This window comes from Diceros bicornis, chromosome 2, assembly GCF_020826845.1.
Source record: "Diceros bicornis minor isolate mBicDic1 chromosome 2, mDicBic1.mat.cur, whole genome shotgun sequence".
Taxonomy (NCBI): domain Eukaryota; kingdom Metazoa; phylum Chordata; class Mammalia; order Perissodactyla; family Rhinocerotidae; genus Diceros; species Diceros bicornis.
In genome coordinates, this window is record NC_080741.1 from 12,037,115 (window position 1) to 12,059,165 (window position 22,051).

The 22,051-nt window shown below is 45.5% G+C and overlaps 1 pseudogene; it reads right to left on the minus strand.

Moving 5' to 3' along the window:
• Positions 1-678: 678 nt before the first annotated feature.
• On the minus strand, positions 679-1,211 carry LOC131411421 (large ribosomal subunit protein uL6-like; annotated as a pseudogene).
• Positions 1,212-22,051: the final 20,840 nt, after the last annotated feature.

Consider the following 22,051-nt stretch of genomic DNA (forward strand, 5'->3'; position numbering starts at 1 on the left):
AATGAGTTCAAGATTCCAATTTAGAGTAAAAAATATAGAAAGCTGTAGAATTTGATATGATAATATGCAAGTTAATTCCTGTTTTTTCTCAGCCTCACACCTGCCCTGGTACATTCTGTTCTATGGGGCTGAGAGTCTGCAAACTACATTTCCCGGGCTCTGTTGCCAGCTGGATCTCTGTTGGGTTCTGCCAGTTGGAGCCCTGGTGGGAGCCAAGAGGGGGGAGGGGAGAGGAGTCCTGTTGTGGCCCTGATGGTGTGGCGATTGTTGGCAGGTCCTGAGAGTTGCTGTCATGACAGCAGAGGTGCCCCAGCAGTCCAGACAGAGGAAGAACCTTTTCAGTGGTTCTGTCTATTTGATGGATTTGGAACTAAGTGCAACAGTGGCTCCCAAACTGTAGCAGCAGATGTAGGGTCTCAGATTCCAGCTCACAGTGCATTGGTAGCTTCCGATATCTGGGTGTCCCTTCCTTCCTTCCTTCCTTCCTTCCTTCCTTCCTTCCTTCCTCCCTCCCTCCTTCCCTTCCTTCCTTCCTTCTTTCTTTCTTCTCTCTCTCTTTCTTTTCCCCCCAAATCAAGAGAGGGCTTTTATTGCATCTTTAAAATATTGGAAAGAAGTCTTACAAATCATCTGACATCTTGTTGTTTGCGTAGCTGGACAACTCTCAGATCCTGTTCATCAGCCTACTACACTGATGATATAGACACCATCCAAAAATTTTCTGATATCCTTGTTTTTACCTGTTGTGGTTTGCTGAATCAAAGTGACTGAATTTGATACAAGTTCATTGTCATTTCCTTCAAGAATTATCTCATCTTTCTGGGCTTGAGATACTTAACAAGTAACGCCTGGCCTCATCTGAACCCTGCAGATGTATTTTTTGCCAATGAAATTTCAGATTTCAGCTAGAGACCCGTTCTCCTGGATAACGATGTTGATGGGGAAGTGAGGGTACACCGACCTCCTCTTGTAATGGAAGCCGGGGTAACGCCCTTGATCATGCCCTGTACCTGACACGATAGTGCCAATGGCAGCCACTTCCTTTTGATTTCCCACCGTTTGTCCACCTGGAGCCTCTTCCTGTTTCCAAGGAGACTAAGTTCTACATTGATGTGGTTCAAGGCCCTCCGCAGGGTTCCTCTGGGGCCCTTCAGAGTGAAGTCGACATTTTCTGGAACATCGACATTCTGATTGCTGAGAATGGTCTTCATTCTCCCAGCAGATTCAGCAGAGAGAGCTCGCTGTTTCTTTCTTTTTGCTTCTCCTGCACCCTCCTCCTTCCTTTTGCTCTTCTAGTCCTTCTAACACCTTTGTAAAGAATTCCCCGAATTAAATTCCCTCTGTTTGAAACACCTGGAGTGTTTTCTGTCTTTCTGACTGAACCCTGACTGACAAAAAGCGTGAGTGAAATTTCTGAGTTTCAACGTAAGGAAACTTAATTCCTATATTTAATTTGGCCCTGTTTAAATTTTGAGCAGTTTACAAGAACAGATTTTAGACCATTTTGACTTCATCCATTTTTCTGTGTTTCGGGTTTCTATCAAGAAAAGCTCTCAGGGGCTAAATAGTGTCTTTAAGGTGATTTCTGGCTGGAATGACACAGAGCAGAGGCGTGAATCTGGCTGAGAAGGCGCACTCCTGTGGCGTCTTCACGAGCGCCACTCCGGCCCGTGGCTGCCATCTCTCATCACCTCCTCCAGGCCCGGTCCAGCTTCACACCCTTGGCCTTCACGTTTCTGGCCTCACCTGGAACAGTTCTTTGTCTCTCCCGTGTGAGCCCACTGCTGACCCTTACACCTGGTGCTATGACATTCGATTCTCAACCAAGGAGATAAGAAAAGCATCAGGAAACTCACTTTATGCCACTTTCTCTCCTTGAGCTTACCAACTCTTTCCTCCCATCAGCTCCAAGGATCTTCCCTCTCAGCCAGTCTGAACACTGCCGGTAAGACACTGCTTCTCAGAGCCTGAGACCCACCATGCTCCCCTCCTGGGTGGGATGCCGTGGGGCTCTCTCTACCAAGTCCGCTCATGCCACACTTCAAATGGAGATAAACAAACACTGACTTTGAGATAGTAAGTTTTGCCTACCAAATTAGCAGTGATTTTTAAAGAAAGATAATCCTCAGTGACTCAGTGTTGAGTAGGTTGTGGTGAGAATGTGTCTCAGATATACTGATGGGAGTGTAATGGGAACTTTTCTGTGCGAGATCTGTCCATATATATTAAAAATCTAGATCTAGAAATTCCATACCTGGGACCCTGCTCTAGGAAATCATTTAAATTTAGGTGTAAGAGTGACAATGCTTTCAGCTCGCAGGGTCAGGAAACTCCACTAATGTAGCGGCAGTAATAAGACATTCATTGCTCATATAACAAGGAGTCTGGTAGTAACAATTCCTGGAATTGGTTTGGTGTCTCTACGATGTAGTAAAGTACCCAGGAGCTTTCTTTGCCCACTTGGCCATCCACAGGTTGGTGGGGGCTTGTTGTCTCCCTGGGTGGTGGCACTATCAGCTGTTGCAGTTCAAAGTGTCCTGTCCTCATATGACAATGGCCATGCAGAAAAGAAAGGAGTGGGGGTAAAATAGACCTTCTCCAAGAAATGCCTTCCCAGAAGCCTTCTTATGTCCTTGTTCCAAGTGAGACCACATGCACACCCCCTAGACATCTCATTAACAAAAGGAATGAGGTTGCCGTGTTGGGCTCAGGGGGTCCATGGCTCATCAGGCATGTGGCTGCCTGAATAGCCCCGGGGTATTATTTGTAAGGAAGGAGGGGGAGTGGCTTTTGGGTAAGTGGTCAACAAAGTCTGCGACAGGAAACCACAATTTTCATACAAAAATGTTTGATGTAGTGTTATTCATAAATATAAATAAATGAAAACTATGTGGTCGCGAGATTACAGCACGTTTATTTGGATGAGGGAACTATTTAAACTAAGAAGGCAGAGAAGCTGGCTCCCAACCAGGTCTGTCTGATCCCAAACACACCTTGTCGGTTGCTGCTTCCTCCTGGGGTTTAACAAAAGCGTTAACAACAATAGAAGCAAAAGCAATAGAAAACTCTCCAAAACTTAGGTTACTCAATAAAAAACTGTCCATGCACTACAATACCCCCGTTCTCCAAGGACTGGGGTTAGTCGAGGGGTTTCTGACGTCTTTATCCCAACTGTCATTTTTGAGAGATTAGTAGACTCTTCTGAGATTCTTTGCCTGATTCCTGCTGAGAGACCCAAACAGCTGAAAGTTAAAACAATGTCACTTGAGGTTTCTGTGGATTCTGACTGCTTTACTGGGTCACTCATAGTGTAATTAAAACACCTAACCCCTTCAACTAAACCAGGGTATAGGAAAAAGACTGATCAGAGAAAAGCAGTGATTGGAGAGTTTGGGTAATGGTGATATGATTTTCTGACAATAATGGAAAAAAAATCATCAAAATTTAAGGAATTCTGGTTGCAGAATTCCTTTGCCTCAGGCCCTCCGTCCTGACGTATCGTTGGGTTCTCTATGGACCGATGGCCTGTGCAGATTGCCAACCACACTGGTCTGTCACTTTTCTCAGGCCGCTTGCTTTCTTGAAATGTATAGTCTCCTCTCCCCCTTTTAGTTTTTCTGTCAGGAAACAAGAGGAAAACTGGGTGCCAAATTAGTAATTTTGTGAATTAATAGTTCTGGGTGCCAAATTAGTCATTTTGTGAATTAATAGTTCTGGCTAAAGCTTTCATGAGAAAGAATTGCTCCCTTTCTTTGGAACTGTAATGTGGTTACATATAAAGTATCTAAAATGTAGACAGATGTCAAAATTCAAAATTTATTTTTCTCCCAAAGCCGTGCTTATGTTTCCTCAGAATAGCCACAACATTTTTCTTGGGCTCTGCCAATGCCTTCCCAAGCTCATTGCATTTGCTTTGTAGGAGGGTGCACAGGGAGCTTCCGCAGTCGGCCCCCACCTCCAGGGTGGGTAAGTTTACACTGCTCATGGTTCCTTGACAATTTCATGCTTATACCACAATCTCCTTTATTTCAGAGATTCAATTTTCTGTTGAATCATGCTCATGCCTGTGGGAGGGTTTGAAAAACAGCAGTGACAACCACCACCACCATTTTGCCTTCAGCCTAACAGCAAAAATAAAAGTGTGGCGTGGATCCGCCTGTGAGAGCAGAGTCAAAGTTCTCGCACAGTTCCTCACGAGGGTCTCCTCTGCCACCGCCAACCCCCACAGCCCGCTTTGGAAGTCTGGTCTTGCTGATGTGGAATGCTTCTCTCTATCCGGTAAACTCCTGCTCATTCTTCAAGACTCAATTCCAAGTTTCCTTCCTTCCACAGGGCCTCCCCAAATCTCTCAGACCGAATTAGTGTCTCTCTCCTCTTAGTTCTCCTGGCACATTATACCCACCCACATTGTGTTGGGATGATTTGGTTTTCTGTTTTCGTGACTATATTTCAAGCTCTTCCAGAGTCAAGATAGTGTGTTTATTTCATTTTTGTAGCCTAATTTTAAAATTATGGAATATTTCATATATATAGTAGAGCATGTATATATGTGTATACAATAGAATACATAGGTAAAACACATACAAAGTACAAATAATAATAATAATATAAACATCTGTGTAACCAACCTTTACTTATGCACAGAGACCAGGATGCCCTCCCATGTGCCCCTCCCTTCCTCCCACCCTCCTGAGGTAACTGCTATCCTCAGACATTTATTCTTCTCTTGTTTTTATTCATAGATTTACAACATAGGTATGCATCTTGTGTAAAAGAGTTTCTGTTATGCCCCAATTGTTGGATTTTAAAACGTTGCCAATCTAGTGAGTGGACAACAGTAATTCACTGTAATTTTAATTTGCATTTCCGCAATTACTGATCAGTCTCAGCATGGTTAAATGTGTTTATTGGTAGTTTAGGTTTCCTTTTTTAGTGAACATCTGTTCCTGTCTTTATTGTATTCTGCTGTAGAGTTGTTTTCTTTTTCTTATTGATTTGTAGGAATTCTTTATGTATTTGGGTACTAATCCCTTGTCAGGTGTATGTATTGTGAACATATTTTCCTAGCCTTTGGCTTGTCTTTTCATTTTCTTTAATGGCTTTTTCAGATGCACTCAACTTCCTGATTTTAGTGTGATTTAATTTGTCAGTTATTTCCTTTTTTGAATGACATTTTTGTGTCTTGTTTAAAGATCCTTTCCCTCATGGTCTTAAAGATATTCTGTATTTTCTTTGAAAAACATTAAAGTTTTTTCTTTCACATTTAACTCTTTAAACCTATCAAGAAAAGCAATAAATGGAGCATTTGGATCACAGTAATGTGGACGTGAGGACCCCTAACTGGTCCCAGCACACCGTTCACTGAGCAGTCAGTCCTCTCCTTGCCCATCTGCAGTTCACTGCTCACGTGTCCCTCACATGTGTGGGGCACTGCTGTGGGCTTTTGTTTCTGGTCCTTTGGTATATTTTTCTGTCTTTGGGCCGATACCACACCATTTAAATTGCTAAAGCTTTATAGTAAGTCGTATTTCGTGACAGCAATTCCCCACAACATTCAGGAAAATTTGGCTATGTTTGGCCATTTCCTCTTTCATATACGTTATAAAGTGAGCCATTCAACTTCCAAGAAAAGCTCTGTTAGAATTTTGACTGGCGTTACATTGACTCTAAAAGTCAACTGGGGATGATCAATGCTTTTGTGCTATTGATTCTTTCTATCAGTAAACATTTATTTATGTCTTATCTCATGCCTGTCGCAGAGCACGGTCTGGTGGTTAACCAAGCGCACTTCCCCCTTCTCTAGCTCACAGCTGGACTACGTCTCCAGCTGCCCCAGAAGTGCAGTGTGGCCAGTGTGAGTTCTGAACACTGGAACAAGTGTAGAGCTAGCACTGCACAGCACTTCCGGGCCTGGCCCTCCCATGGGCTCCTGCTCACTCCGGCTCTTCCCCCAACTGTAGAAGGATGCAGAGGATCATGAAGAGGATTCTGAGACCCCCAAAAATGATGAGGCCACAAAATGGAAGAATCTGGCTCCCCCAATCCCTGTGTGGAAGGCTTCCCACTGAACACTCACACTGAACTGCTGGAAGAGCAAGAAAAAACTTCCATTGTGTTACACCATCGAGAGTTTGGAGTTTGTTAGAATAGTTACAAAACAGCTAGATCTTAAGTTAGCATGAGGGAAACCATCTTAGGGAAAGGAGGCAATATTGTAACTGTGAGCCTGACTTACTAGTCTCTGAGAATACACTCTAGCTTGCACGTAGCCTAGATGATTAAGCACCTCTCACTTTTGCAAAATACATGACCTGCTAGTTCTATGACTCTTGCTTACGTATATCTCCCAGCCGTGGTAAGGATAACTTTATTCTCTGAGTCCCCCAGGAACATGAGGACCTCCAGAGAGAAAAACTCTGCGTTGGTACCCGTCACAAATGACAGAAAAAAAAAAATGACAAATGAGGTGCCTTGACGTTCGTCACACCGGATGATGGACATCCCAAAACCCCCTCCTTCTCTGCCCATTTCCCCTATGTAACTGCCTCAAGATTCTATGACTTTAAGATGGTTCTTTAGGACACGAGTCCACCATCTTCCGATTGTGCTAGCCAATTGTATAAATTTTCCTTTCTCAACCGCCAACTTGTTTGCAATTTATTGATGCTGGATCGGGGTGGGCAGAACAGGTCCTGTTTTGCTCGGTTACAGTTAGTTTATACTAATAAATCTTTCAATTACATTTCACAATTTTTTCTACAGATGTCTCTGTGTCTTTTGTTAGATTTTCTCCTAGGTACGTTGTTTGCTATATCGCTGTTATAGATGATATTTTATTTTAAAAAAGTTTTTTTCACTGTTGCTGGTATATAGAAATGCAGTTAGTGTTTGTGTGTGATCTATGTCCAAAAATCTCCATCAAATCCCTTATTAATGCTGTTAGTTTGGCTGTCGAGTCTTTGTGGTTTTGTATATGGACTATCAACTGATTCAATGTCCGTTTGGTTTCTTGCTTTCCAACTTTTACATCTTTTATTTCTTCTTCTTTTCTGATTTGTGCTAGCTACAAAAGAGGGTATGAGCACAGGCGTTTTTATGTTGTTCCATTTTTTAGGCTTTCAGTGTTCCACCATTAAGAGTGGTATTTGCCACAGTATTTTAGGGATGTCTTTTATCTGGTTCCTAGTTTTTTTTTGTAGTTTTGTTTAATCATTATTCAATTTTAGTGAGATGATCATATTACTTTTCTTCTTTAATCTGTTCATGTGGTCAATTGCATTAATAGATTTTCTAATGTTAAAAACAAGACACCAGGCCCACAATGGAGTCACTCATGCTAAGTCTACGCCACCAAACCGAGACTTAATTACGAGTTTGGTGCTCCCAGAAATGGAATCTTAACCCAGTCAATCAGGAATCACCTGATCAGCACTAGTCAGGTAACCCGCCTGACAGACCCCGCCACCCCCTAAAGGAAAGTAACCTTGCAATAACCAGTCCTCTTTCTTGCTAGTATAACTTTGTTCCTGCTCCCTTCTGCCTATAAAGGTCTTCCATTTTGTACAGCTCCTCGGAGCTCCTTTCTATCTGCTAGATGGGATGCTACCTGATTTACTCAGTTGAATTCTGTTTTTTAACACAAATATTAAACCAATCTGGTCTGAGATAAACCCAACTTTGTCATCTTGTATTATATTTGCCATTCAATACTTGATTTGGTTTGCTGATACTCTAGGATTTTGCGTGTATGCTTGTGAGCAAGATGGCCTCTGAGTCTTTTTCTTGCTTTCTATCTATTCTGGGTATCAAAGTCATATTCATTTCACACAATGAGTTGGAAAGTTAAGGCCTCTCAGGGGGTCTTTTTGTCCCTTCTACCCAGAGTCAAGGCCACCTTGGCAAGTTTTCTTGCTACCTCCCTTTGAGGGGTGGGTGTTTTCTCTGGATTATCCAGTCACTAATGGTGTCTTCTTTATTTGAGACTCCCTCCTTCCAGGGCCTCAGGCAGTATTGCCGCTCCCTCTCCCCAGCCTTGAAAAATGAACTTCTTCCCTCTAGGATTTACTGACGCCCTCGTGTACTCAAGCTTAGCTTTGCTTGACTTTCCTAGCTTTGTGCTTTTTCTTTAATTTTGGCTTCTGAGGATTTCTCTTAATTTCATGTCAGTTGAGCCATGCATTTAAAAATATTCTTGAAAAAATATTTTCCCAGGGTTTTAAGTTTTTTATGGTGAGAAGGTTTTAGGATATCCAGTCTACCATATTGGTCTATGTAGAGGGCTTATATTTTTTCATTAGTCTTGTAAAAACTTAAATTTTTTGAAGAATAGCTAATATAATCACATATTTCAAAATTCAAAGATACAGAAAGATATATAATGAAAAGTCTCATCCTTCGTCCCCCAATTTCCTCCAACCAATGGTAGTATATCCTTCCGAAGAAATTCTATGCATAAAGAATACAAATACGTTTACACAAATGACAGCATACTAAAATCACTATTCTATATGTTGCTATTTTTTAACTTAATATTAAATCTCAGAGTTAGTTACATATTAGTGCATAAAAGTCTTTCTCATTCTTTTTTCTTTTTCTTTTTTTCTTTTTTTTTTTGGTAAGGAAGATTGGCCCTGAGCTAACATCTGTGCCCATCTTCCTCTATTTTTTGTGGGACGCCCGCCACAGCATGGCTTGATGATCTGTGCGTAGGTCCGTGCCCGGATCCTAACCTGCGAACCCCGGGCTGGCGAAGTGGAGCAGGTGAACTTAACCATTATGCTACCAGGCCGGCCCCTTTCTCATTTTTTTTATTCTTGTGTAGATGTAACAGCATTTCTTTGATCAGACCTGTTGGATGTTGAGGATGTTGACAATCTTTGGCCATTTCAGACAGGGCTGCAGAGAATAACCTTGCACGTGTGATTCTTTGCACACATCTATCTGCACACTCACAGGATAAATGTCTGAGTGGAGCTGCTCAGTCAGCCGGGATGTGCATTTATAATCTGGTTGATATTGCTAAATTGCCCTCTGTAGGCAAATATTTCTAATAGCAATTTCTAAAAGTAGCTATTTCTTTACATTCCAGCTGATACTATATAAGACTTTTTTATTTTTGCCAAACTGATAGGTGAAAAATGTTATCTTGTAGTTTCAATTTGTATTTCTTATTACAAGTGAGACTGAGTATTTCTCCATATGTAAAAGTTCGTTATATGTTATGGAAGATGGGATATTTATACTCTGAGTAATTAGCAAACACGTTGGCTTGCACCATCTACCCCCCAAAATGTGTACTGAATTAATGTTTAAAGGTAATTTCTGCTGTATTGATCATAATCAAATATAACACATGCCATGTTTTCTTTCCCCCTACAAAGTGAATGATCTGGTACTTTTAAGGAAAATCTAAAATATACCAACAAGCAAATCCACCATTCCTGAGTATTTCATAAAATGCGTGTTTTATAGGCACAGAGTCATGCCTTTGAGGCTGTATAAGAACAAAAGTTTGTGAATCATTGGGGAAATTATTATATCAAAAAAGGACTTTTGTGGGTGACATAGCCGGGGTTCCGTAGAACACAAACCGGGGGCAGCAAGAGTGAGGGAGACGCTGAGAGGGGTGAAAAGCAAACGCAACGTGGTGCGTTCCTGCTCTGGCCACAGTCACGCGGCTGTTCACGGCCAAGCCAACGGAACCACCGCCCCTCCGAACAGTCAGGGAGGAGGAGAGAATTTATCTGTCAGCTCCATCCTGTCTCTCATGGGTCAATTTTAAGTCCCTGCACTTCCGGGTTGTGCCCTGGGCTCTCAGATCAGCCACTGGGGAAGCAGATGCCGGGTTCTGAAGTGGGTTCTGGCATCGTGGACGTGACCAAGGCCGAGCTGCAGCACAGCCTGCACGCCAGAAGAGGCTGAGATGAGTGTCAGGAGCGTAGCTGGAGGTCTTCATTGAGTAAGCAACTGAGGGTCCAGGAGGCAGGTGAGAGGCATGTAAATTGCACGTATTTGGTAGATAGGTGGCCACTGCATGTCAGTATGTGGTGTTCAAGTTTCAGTCCAAGTTGCCTACCATCATTCCTGGGGGGAAGCTCCAAGCCCTAGAGCAGGAATTGGAAAACTTTTTCTGTAAAAAATCAGATAGTAAATATTTTAGGTTTGTAGGCCATATGGTCCCTGTTGAAACTACTCAACTCTGCCATATAGTGTGAAAGCAGCAGCCATAGATAATTTGTAAATGAATGGACGTGGATGTGCGCCAAGAAAACTATTCATGGACACTGAAATTCACATGTCATATAATTTTCCTGTCATGAAATATTATTCTTTGTTGGATTTTTTCCAACCACTTAAAAATGTATAGGATAGCTACTATCAACAAAAACAGAGGGCCAGTGGCTTAGTGGTTAAGTGCGCGTGCTCCACTGCTGGCGGCCCGGGGTTCGGATCCCGGCTCAGCTCTGGCCATGCTGAGGCCGCGTCCCACATACAGCAACTAGAAGGATGTCCAGCTATGATATACAACTATCTACTGGGGCTTTGGGGGGAAAAAATAAATAAATAAAATCTTTAAAAAAAAAAAAACAAGAAAATAAGTATTGGTGAAGATGTGGAGAAATTGGAACCCTTGTGCGCTGTCGGTGGGAATGTAAACTGGTATAGCTACTATGGAAAACAGTATGGAGGTTCCTCAAAAAAGTAAAAATAGAATTACCATATGATCCAGCAATTCCACTTCTGGATATATAGCCAAAAAAACAAAAACTCTGAAAACACTAACTCAAAAAGCTATATCCCCCCCATGTTCATTGCAGAATTATTTACAATAGCCAAGATATGGAGACAACCTAAGTGGAGGAATGGATAAAGAAAATGTGGTATATATACAATGGAATATTATTTAGCCATAAAAAAAGAATGAAATCTTGCCATTTGCTACAATGTGGATGGATCTTGAGGGCATTATGCTAAGTGAAATAAGTCAGACAGAGAAAGACAAACACCATATGATCTCACTTATATGTGGAATCTAAAACAAAAACAACAAACCCAAGCTCATAGATACAGAGAACAGATTGGTGGTTGCCAGAGGCGAGGGGTGGGCAGGGAGGTAGGAGATGGGTGAAATGGGTGAAGGGGGTCAAAAGGTACAAACTTCCAGTTATAAAATAAATAAGTCATGGAGATATAATGTACAGCATGGTGACTATAGTTGATAATACTATATTGTATATTGGACAGTTGTTAAAAGAGTAGATGTTGAAGGTTCTCATCACAAGAAAAATGATTTTGTAACTACATATGGTGATGGATGTTAACTAGATTTATGATGATGATCATTTCACAGTGTATACAAGTATTGAATCACTATGTTGTATACCTAAAACTGATATAATGTTATATGTCAAATATATTTCAATAAAAATTAAAAAATAAAATGATTTCGCCACTATGGAAAACAGTATGGTGGTTCCTCAAAAAACTGAAGGGAATTACCATATGATCCAACTATTCCACTTTTGGGTATATGTCCAAAAGAATTGAAAACAGGCTCTTGAAGAGATTATTTGTACACCCATGTTCACAGCAGCATAATTCACAATAGCCAAAAGGTGGAAACAATTGAAGTGTCCCTTGACAGATGACTGGATAGACAAAATGTGGTAAATACATACAATGGAATATTATTCAGCCTTGAAAAGGAAGGAAATTCTGACACATGTGACAACATGGATGAACCTTGAGGACATTATGCTTAGTGAAATAAGCCAGTTACATAAAGACAAATACTGTATGATTCCACTTATATTGAGTAGTCAAATTCATAGAGACAGAAAGTGGAATGGTGGTTGCCAGGGGCTTGGGGAAGCAAGAGTGGAGAGTCGCTGTTTAACGGGTAGAGAGTACCAGATTTGCAAGATGAAAAGAGTTCTGGAGTTCTGGATGGTGGTGACGGTTGAACAACAATGTGAATGTACTTAGTGTCACTGAACTGTACACTTAAAAATGATATGTTATGTGTATTTTATCACAACTTTTAAAAATGTAAAAACCATTCTTAGCTCACGGACTGTACAGAAACAGGTGTGGGCCACATTCGGCCCATGGGCCGCAGTTTGCTGACCCCTGTCCAATGGGATTGTATCAATATCCAATCCTCCCTAGCTCAGAAATGGCCAAAAATTCCACGTGGCAAGATAATGAACAATGTGGTCCCCAAGGAAGAAGTTAGGTGGATAATCTTTGTTTCAGAGTGAGTGAAAGAAAAATGTGCTATTTGATTGAAAAGTAGAAATAAACTTTGACAACACTCCGCAAGCATCAACATGGAGAAACCCTTTTGAGCGGCCTTCCTCCTTGAGGATGAGAGCTCATTTGCCGAGCCGTTCCCTGTCATGAACTGTGGAGTGAATCACCTGCCTCTAACCATCAGAGCATCTTTCCCCTTCTGGTTCTATCTGTTATTTTTGGAGGCAAGTGTAAGTTAGCAGGTGCTTTTTTTGCTCCTTAACAAATAGCACTGTTTTCTATCAAAAGGTCGTTGCAGACCAACTGTAGAGGAATGACCAACAATATATCAACTACATAAAATATCTCATGGCCCTTTAAACAATGAATGAGAAGTCTGTGTGCTGACATGGAAAATATCGCTCAAATGGTCTGAAAAGGGAAAAATAGAACAGCGACAGATGGATATGGTGACTTTAGCTCTGCTAAATATGTGCACGCACAGCTAGGCCGGAATGGGGCTTCAGAAGTTAAAATGGCTGTGCAGGCGTTTGGAGGGATGTGGTGGGATTTGGTGCTACAAAAAGGACTAGCATTCCAGACTCAGAGTGTTCTGAGTTCAAATCCTGCCTCTCCCACTCCTTAGCTTTGTCAAGGTTGGTACATAACTCACCCACTCTGACCTTCAACTTCCCATTCTTAACCTGCAGATGACAAGGAGAGGTTAAGCATGGGGCACTTGACAGGCTCCATAAGCAGGAGGAATTATTCCTACCGGAGAAGAATTTTTAAAGGATTGTTACAAAGTGATTATAATAATTTTAAAGACTTAAAAACGCTTCTGATTAATAGTAGTACATGTTCGGGGCCGGCCCGGTGGCACAAGCAGTCAAGTGTGCGCGCTCCGCTGCTGCGGCCCAGGGTTCGCCAGTTTGGATCCCGGGCGCGCACCGAGGCACCGCTTGTCAGGCCATGCTGCGGTGGCGTCCCATATAAAGTAGAGGAGATGGGCACGGATGTTAGTCCAGGGCCAGTCTTTCTCAGCAAAAAGAGGAGGATTGGCAGATGTTAGCACAGGGCTGATCTTCTCACAAAAAAAAAAAAAAAATAGTAGTACGTGTTCAATGTAGCAGGTTTGAGAAATACATAAAAATAAAAATATAAACTAAAATCCACTTGTAATCACACCAGCCAGAGACAGCCGCGGTTTAAGATCTCAGAGTGCAGTGCTATGGACTCATTTCAGATCCTGGATCTGCCTGCCGCCTCTTAGGGTGTTACGTAACCTCCCTCAGACTTAGTTTCCTCTTCTGTAAAATGGGTCCAACAGTATCTACTCACAAAGCTATGTGAGCATAAAATAAGATAATGTTTGTAAAACACTCAGCATGGCAGATAAACGCTCAGATTATTGATTATTAATACCACTGTCGCTATGGGAGAGAGAGATTTCTTCATGCCCTGTGCTTGTACTCACAAACTTACATTTGCCCTGGAATACACACACTTGATCTCTCTCGGTGTCGACAGCGCACTACAAAAATCTGTATGATTCCAACTCAGCCAGGAAGAAGACAGACTCTAGCAGAAATGTGACCAGTTTCTCTAAGATGCAGAATCGCCAACCCGTATTTTTAAAAACTTCACTGACACATTATTGACGTGCAGTAAGCTGTCCATCTTTAAGTGTATGATGTGATAAGTATTGACCCGTGTAATCACTCGTGAAGTTATCCCCATACTCCAGAGTGTGGTGTGTGCGGCCCTCCTCCACGTCGCCTAGCGCCCTCGGATGCCCCCCGCCCCCCAGAGAGCCCCTGCTCTGCCTTCTGTTACCTTCTGTTACTACAGATGAGATTGCACTTTCTAGAATCTCACACAAACGAATTACACAGCACATATTCTTTTTTGACCGGCTTAGTTCACACAGAACAGTGACTTCTGCATGGGGAGAGCCCCTCCGGGTTGGGTGAGTTAGCAGTTCACCTCTCTACATTGCTGAGCCGCGAGCACTCCCTTACGTCGGGACACACCAGTGTGTTTATCCCTTCACCTGTTCATGGACATTTGGGTTGTTGACATTTTTGAGTTTTACAAAGAAAGCTGCTATGAACCTTCCTACAACCTTTGTGTGGATATATGTTTTTGTTTCTCCCAATCCAGTTTTAAATACCAGTGTTCTCTCCAAATGCCAGTCACGTCCAGCCTTTTTCTGAAGAACATGGAGTCAGGGGGTGCACCCCGCTTTGGGGTCAGGCTCTTGTTTATTAGGTTTTTAACAGGGCTGTCCTTCTCTGCACTCTATCGTCGCAGGACCCAGGGCGCCCTTTTCTCTTACACTAAGGGCACGAGCCACGTAGGTCAGCTGGACTTCTAGGCAGGAGGTTTACGGCGGCCAGTGCCAGGACCTGCAGTTACGGCTTCTTCCCGAGGGCCTGGCTCCAGAAGAGATTGGAGGCCTGAGTTGGCAGCTGAACCTGGCTTCTCAGCTGCCCCTGAGGCAGAGAAACAAGGGGAAACTGAGGCACAGAAAAGGCAAGATACTCTGACATTGTTGGGCCTGGCACCCTCTGCCAGGACTGCTTTCCTTTCCCCGCCGGCCTGACCTTGCCTGTACTGAGAAGCAAGATGCCTGGAGCGATGTCACTTAGAAACAAGCCTTGACACGTTGGTTCTTCTTAATTGGAAGGGAAGGTCTACATTATTTACCACTTAACTCCTCGCTCCTCCTCAGGGGCAGTGCCTTAGCCCCGGGGTTCTACAATCACGTAGGAAATATTTCCACTATCACGATGCTCATCCAAAAATAAATAAATATCAGCACCCCTACAGATGTTTCCTTATTTGCCGAAGGAAAAAGAAGATAAACACAGTTATTGTGACTCACAATATTTGTGCAAAAGGCACCACACTAGAGCCTTCCTAAGTACTCCCAACAATAATATTTTGGGAACTTTAATTTTTATCTCAGATGGCTCCGAGCCACTTTAATTCGGCCTTGGGCTTTCGCCCCTAGCGTTAACACCTACGGTAAGTCAGAAGGGCACTGGGGTTGACCTGGTGCTTCCAGGAATTGCCTTCTCCCCCAGACACGGAGGCTGGTTTCCCCTCTTCAGCAGTGTCAGGGAGAACCCCCATAGGTCTATAGCACCAGCAGACCTTTCCAGACCAGCTCACCAGTGGCCAAAGCAGGGGCTCTCCAACTCGAGTGACCGTCAGAATCCCCTGGAGGGCACGTTGACGGCTGCTGGGCCCCACCCCAGAGTGTGACTCAGTGTGTCTGGGCTGCAGCCTGAGCGTTTGCATTTCTATCAAGTGCCAGTTGATGCTCATGCCACTGGGCCTGGGAGTTCACTTTGAGAACCACTAGTCTAATGATGCTCTTTGTGTCCAGAGCTCCCTAAAATGTCAGCTCACAGCTGGGGAATGACTCGCAGAGGCCAGAGAAGAGGCTCTCCTCCCTCCCCTGGGGATTTGCACTGAGAGAGGAGTTTAAGCAGGGAGGGGTGAGAAAGGACACTTTGCTGGTTCCCAGGCCTACATTAAGGGGTATTCTCTCAAGGGGTCAAGAGTCTGACTGGCACCTGACAACTTTCTGGAAGGTGCCCAGATATGGTCACTGCCCGGGGTGGACTCTGCATAGAGAAGTTTCTCCTAGATTCTCCGTGGCTGTCTGAGGTTCAGGGTGTCTGAGCCCAGTCCTTGGGACTGAGCCAGAGAGGGGAGGGAGCCTGAGGCCTGAGCCTTGGGTCCTAACCCGTCTGTGTGCCCGAGAAGGGTGTCCACAGGCTGGGCAGAAAGCTCTGCCAGGGAGCCAGGCATTGGGAACAAGTGTCATGTTGGGAGGTTCAGCGAGCCTGAGCCCTGGACCTGGGGGTGCGGGGTAGGCGGGCTTGTCCGGTGGCCACACTGAGAAGCTGAGCAGACAGCATGTGGGGAGACGAAGGTTGAGGATGGCTCCCGAGCTTGAGGGCAGGGGTGACTCAGGCCCCAGCCCAGCATGGTGCCCTATATCAGGGCCCAGCAAATGAGGCCCTGTGCAGCTCTCAGGCCCTTGCGGGCTGACCTGAGGGCTCCAGGCCAGGCCTGGCCCGGGCCCCTGGCTGCTGCTGTCTGATAGCACCTCCTCACTGGGCCCCTTCAGACCTCGACGAGCACACTCCTGGATTGTCTGGTGTCAGACACCCAGGGGTCTGTCCTTGCCGCTTCCTGTTTCCTCATCCAGCTTCCCCAGTCCTGGCCTTGACGCTCCCTCTCGGCCTCCCATGCGGAGGCTGGTCAGCGGGCCTGGCCACATTCTGTGACTCTGCCCCTTGCTTCTCCTGGGAGCTGGGACTCGCTGGCCCTGAGGCACTCACTAGCCTGCTTTCAAGTTCTTTTAAGCTTGGCACTCCAGCTTCTACCCACTGGCCTGACAAGTGGGACAGTTCTGGGGGCCACAACCTCCTCCTTGGGAAGGTCACTTAGCCTCTCTGGGCATCAGATTCTCCCTTGGTGTCAGGACTCTTGTGAGGGTTACGTAAGAGAGTTCTCATAAAATGCATAGGAATGCCCCTAGTCCCCAGGCCCACTTCTAGAACTGTGGTCCACAGCTCTAGGTGAGGCTAGAAGGGTGGTCTGGGCTCTCTCCTCCCAGGTCATGAAAGTCACGACATGGGAATTTGAAAAAGGGTAGAAGATGCTCTGAAAAGATGATTCTTGGAATGTGAAAGGATTCAACAGTGAGGGTCCTTGGACCAGAAGGAACTGAGGGGGCCATTTTCCTACTCTGAAGTGGAACTAACTCTGGCGTACCCCGGGCAGATAATCTTTTCTGTTAGAAGAATTTAAAGGGGCCCTGGAGCCTCTCCCTCAGCTAATCTGGTACCTGGGTCGCACCCATTCTTTAACCATTATGTTTCAAATGGGAAAAGTAAATAGCAAGAGTGGTGGCCCCTGGCACAGACTTAGATTTAGGGGCCCAGAGAATGGTAACCACCCCTAACACAGGTGTCATCCTTTACTGTCGGCCGCACACTTTTGACCTCACACAACCCCATGCAGGAAGCAGGGGCCTTTGTCTCCAATCCACAGAGGAAGGACTAGAGACTGCTGTGGGAGCTCCTCTTCCTCGGAACTGTCCTCTGCATGTGGAAAGAGTAGGGCTGCCAGATAAAGTATGTAAATACTGCATGGAACATACTTATACTAAAAAATTGTTGTTTCTCTGAAATCCATGCTTACCTGGGTGTCCTATATTTTCTTTTGTTTTTTTCTTTTGGTGAACATCTCTTTACTGGCAACTCCAGTAGGTGTTTGGGGCTCCGCGGCCCCTGCTGCCTGGGCCTGTGACTAGATGTGCTGTGAGGCTCTGGGCCCTGGGCCCCGAGCCAGTGGCCGTGGGTGAAGACACAGAAGCCCATGGCCAGGGTGGATCTCAGCCCACCGTGAGCAGAGTCCCCGTCATCAGCATCAGTGAGCTGCGCAGGCTCCCTCTGCGCCCCCTGGAGTCAGAAGCCGACTCAACTCAAAGGACAAGGTGACCTCTCTGTCACCACTCGGAAGCCTCCTCGGGGCCTTCCTGGGGGCTGCCAGGGCTCTTTGATGGGACAACGGGGGAGCCTCACAACAGTCACACACACTGCTCGGTGAGGCGTCGTCCAGAAGCTCCCATCTGTTTGTGTCCCCGGGGAAGGAACGGGCCTTCTTGGTAGCATCAGATGGGATGTTCGGGTCCCAGACCAGCAGCTGGTGGTGCACGTAAACATCATCCCGAGTACCAGTAAAGCCGAAGGCCCAGAAGGAGACCTCCAGCCTCTGGGGTACCTCTCGTGGCAGGAAGTGGGAACGGCTGTCCTTGCCACCCACCAGGCCCCCATGATGCCTGACGGGACTATGGTGCACAGGGGCCACCTCCAGATCCTGGCTGGGGCTGGTTACACACTTGTACACACACAGCTGAAAGGGCTGATGGGAGCTGCCAACCACGGCGAATTCCACACGGAGCTCAGAGCCCAGGAAAATGGTGCTGGCGTTGATGGGGTCTGGAGCCTCCAGCATGGCCCCATCCTGTGCTGGAGGAAGAGGGGACCAGGCTAGAATCTCATGATAAAGTCCCGACGTCCAGCCCCAGCCAGGGAGCCAGTGATCAAGGAGGCTGAGGCAAGGTGGGGGCTTCTGGGCACCTGGCCATATGGCTGACTCGATGGCAAAGGTGGCAACACGGGGCTGCTCAGAGCATCTAGGTGGGGGTGTGTAGGCCAGGGAGGCAAAGAATTCCACCCTCTTCCCTGAGACCTTGCAGCTGCAGACACCCCCAGAACAGGAGAAGCCACCACCCCAGTGCCCCCATCCTGTCTCACCTGCTATATTTTATCTTCTAAATCCGGCAACCCTTGCCCAGGTAGAATCCACACTGGAAGCCATGCCGTGGTGAAGCTTCTAAAGCCCTTTCTGCCCAAATTCAGGATTGTTCTAGAACCAGGTAGGACTGGCTTAGGGGCAGAGGGTTGCAGGGAGGACAGAGGAAGAACCTCAGAGTTCTGCGTGAGACAGTTTTTGGTTCAGCATAGTAAGAAATTTCCCTCTGGCATGGGGCCACCGTCACAGCGTGCCCCCTACTCCATGTGGTTCTGCCCACCAGGGCCTCGCCCAGGGGTCTGATCCCTCTCCTTCTCCTTCTTCTTAAAGGGAGCCCTTTCGCTACCTCTTTCCCAGGCCCAGCGGCTGCCCGCAGCTCTTCCCAGGTGTGGTGCAGAGGTCTTTCCTGTTCCTGAAACCCCACCGTCAGGCCTCAGCCCTCCTGCCGGGGGACCAGCACAGCTCCCAATATCCCAGCTAAGGCCAGTTCAATCAGTACAGAGTCCCACAAAGTCACCTTTGCTCCGCTGAGGAAGCAGCTCTGAGGAAAGGAGGGTTTCTTTGTAGCTTTTGGATGGTACCGACATGGCTCTGCTCTGCACGGTGATTTCTGCACGTACTTCTCACCCTTAATGGTCTCCCAACCCGTGCCCTTGCATGAACATCCCTACCACTGACCAAAGGCACTAGAGAGGTCAGGGCCAGAGCCAAGGGGAGGACCTGGGGTCCTGATGCCCTGATCTGTTCAAACAAGGTCTCTATAGCTCAGGCAGAGCAAAGTGGCGTTCCCTTCAGAGAGAACCCCCGGATTGAGCTGGTGTTGAGGGGTTGAAGGAGGTGCTCCTCTCCTGAGACTGGGGCTTGGTCCCGGGCCTCGCAGTAATAATGGTATCATTTATTTAGAATGTATTGTGTTATCAGTTCAGCAGGGGGCACAATTGCACGGACCCCATGAGCCTACCTATGTGGCCCTGAGAGGGTCCCTGGGAGCCCTGAAGGAGGGTAGAGGCCGAGGCTGGTGCAGGCCAGCCCTTCAAGGGCCGGCTAATTGGCTCCCGGAGGCTAAGGAGGCCCCTCCCCCAAGTCCATTTTGTCATCCATCTGAAGACGACAACTGGAGGGTTCCGGTGGAGAGGATACTCAAGGACAAGCTCGTCCTCCATCCCCCACCCTGTGGGGCTGGTGGGACTGGAATTGCAGGAAATTGCAGGAAAACTGGGTCTGGGACTGAGAAAACTCCTTGAACAGGAATTGGAAACTTGAATCCTGCCTGCCCCCCGCCCCTGGCCCCACATTTGCTAGGATGGCTGAAAAACAAGAGTTAATTTTTTCAAAATTAAAATTTACAAAAGTAAATTTTACAAAAGTAAAAATTTTGGCACTTTTACTTACTGCTGTATAGAATCTAAGATATGCAGGATATATGACTTACTTCCCTGCCACATTTTAGTGGTCTGTAAAGGTTTCCACATATTTCTCAATATGTGGATAAAATACTTACAAACAGAATGATTAGATTTAAGCATTTCAATCTCTTGACTGAGCAAGTCTCTTTATTTCCTTAAGCCTGTAAATAAAATTAAATGTGTCGAAAATTTCCAAGATACAAATAAATAGGGCATTTAATTGTGAAAGAGACAGTGAATGATTTGCTTCACTTTTTGCTACAAATGTTTTTGAAATTGAGCATTTTTAGTTGTTTTCTTTTAAACTACCACCAAAAAACCCGCCAATTGAGTCCCCAAATGATCATTATTACACTATTATTGGTTACAGGTTGTAATTTCCTCCACGTTCCCCATAAATAATGGGAGGCGCAGGGAGTGGCTTATAAAGAAAGAAAGGCAGCCAGAGGAGGGGAAAGTGCCCCATCTGTGCCTCTTCTTTGACCACTGGAAGGGCCAGCTATCACCCACAATGTCCTCTGTGATATTAGAGTGCCACTGTCAGTCCTCCAGCTCCTTATTTGAATCCAAATAAAAATCACCTTCACAAGTTGGTGCCCCCTTTGCTGTTTTAAGGCTGCTTTTTGTCTAGGAACTGTTAACAGATAAACCGAGGCATAGCAAAAATTCTAAGAGTTTATTTGAGCAAAAATCAATTGCAAGCGTTTAGTGCCAAACTGGAAGTGGTTAGGAGTCTGCAGACAGGAGCTCGGGGAGAGTCTCATGCAGAGAAAGTGAGGAAGCAAAGAAAGGAAATTATTTGATTGGCTACAGCTTAAAGCCTCGTCGGCTTTTTGTGCATGGCTGTCCTCAGCGTTTTGATTTCATAGCCTTGAGGCTGTACGTACAGGCTTTGATTTTGGTTTGTCTACGTAGGTCACCAGGACTTTAGAGCCATCTCGGTCTAACGTCCTCGTTTAATTAACTTACCACCACCTTGGCCGAATGCGTGCCTGGCTCTTTTCCTACACCAGCCTGTTTCATTGGAAAGTCAGTTATTTCATTAACACCAGGACTCTAGTCTATTAATTCCCAAAGGATCATGGGAGGAGGACAAACTACAGGGTCTAACAGGGTCAATAACTTGGTCCATGGTTGTGGAGCTTTGGGGGAGAGCTGGGAACATTCTGTCAGGAAGGGTCCACTGAAGGAACTGAATCACCTACACCAATAGTCAGGGTCGGGGGTCGTCTGGGTATTGAACTGGTAGAAGAATCTTCAAGTCACCCTGGTCCATTCTCTAGCTTGACTGTGAGCAACTTGAGAGCAGCATCTTAGGGCTCCTGGGTTTAGCAGAGTGCTTAGTGACTAGCAAGGGCCCCAATACCTTGTTCTTGAAGACAGAAACTTTAAAATTTTACCTGTGTAGGGAAACAAAAACCCATAGGGGTTATCTGACCAAGATCATAAAGGTCGTTTCTAGTTGAGTCTTGACTTTCCACCAAGGCCCTAGCTGCTCCACCGTTAGCCATGGTATCATTCATTCATTGAACATTTATTGTCTTCCTCATCTAAGGGCAAGGGGCTGTGGGGTACAGTAAAGTCCCTCCCTACCCCTGCAATCATTTACAATCTAGCGAGGAAGATATGATAAATGTATAAAACTAGGTAAGTATGTGCTAGTACTTACTGATTTAAATGAACCTGGTTTCCAGGAATCATTAACATGGACAGAAAGCACACACACACTTTCTCCTCCTATAATCTTCCCCATCTCAGTAAATGACCCCTCCTTTCTCCCAGTCGTGTAGGCTACTAGATCTTCCTAGACTCCTTTCTTTCTCCCACATTCTGTCTGTCAACAAATCCCGTTGGTTCTACCATGAAATGTAACCAGAATCTAACCACTCCTCACCACCCGCTGTGCTATCACCCCTGGACCCAGCCACCACTCTCGCGTGATTAGGATGCGAGCCTATCCAGTCTCCTACTGCCTCCTAGGCCCTCCCTGAGACTTAACACAGCAGTCACAGCAATCCAAAAAAAGCTAAGGCCATCATGTCACTTCCACTGCTCAAAACGCTCCATCACACTTG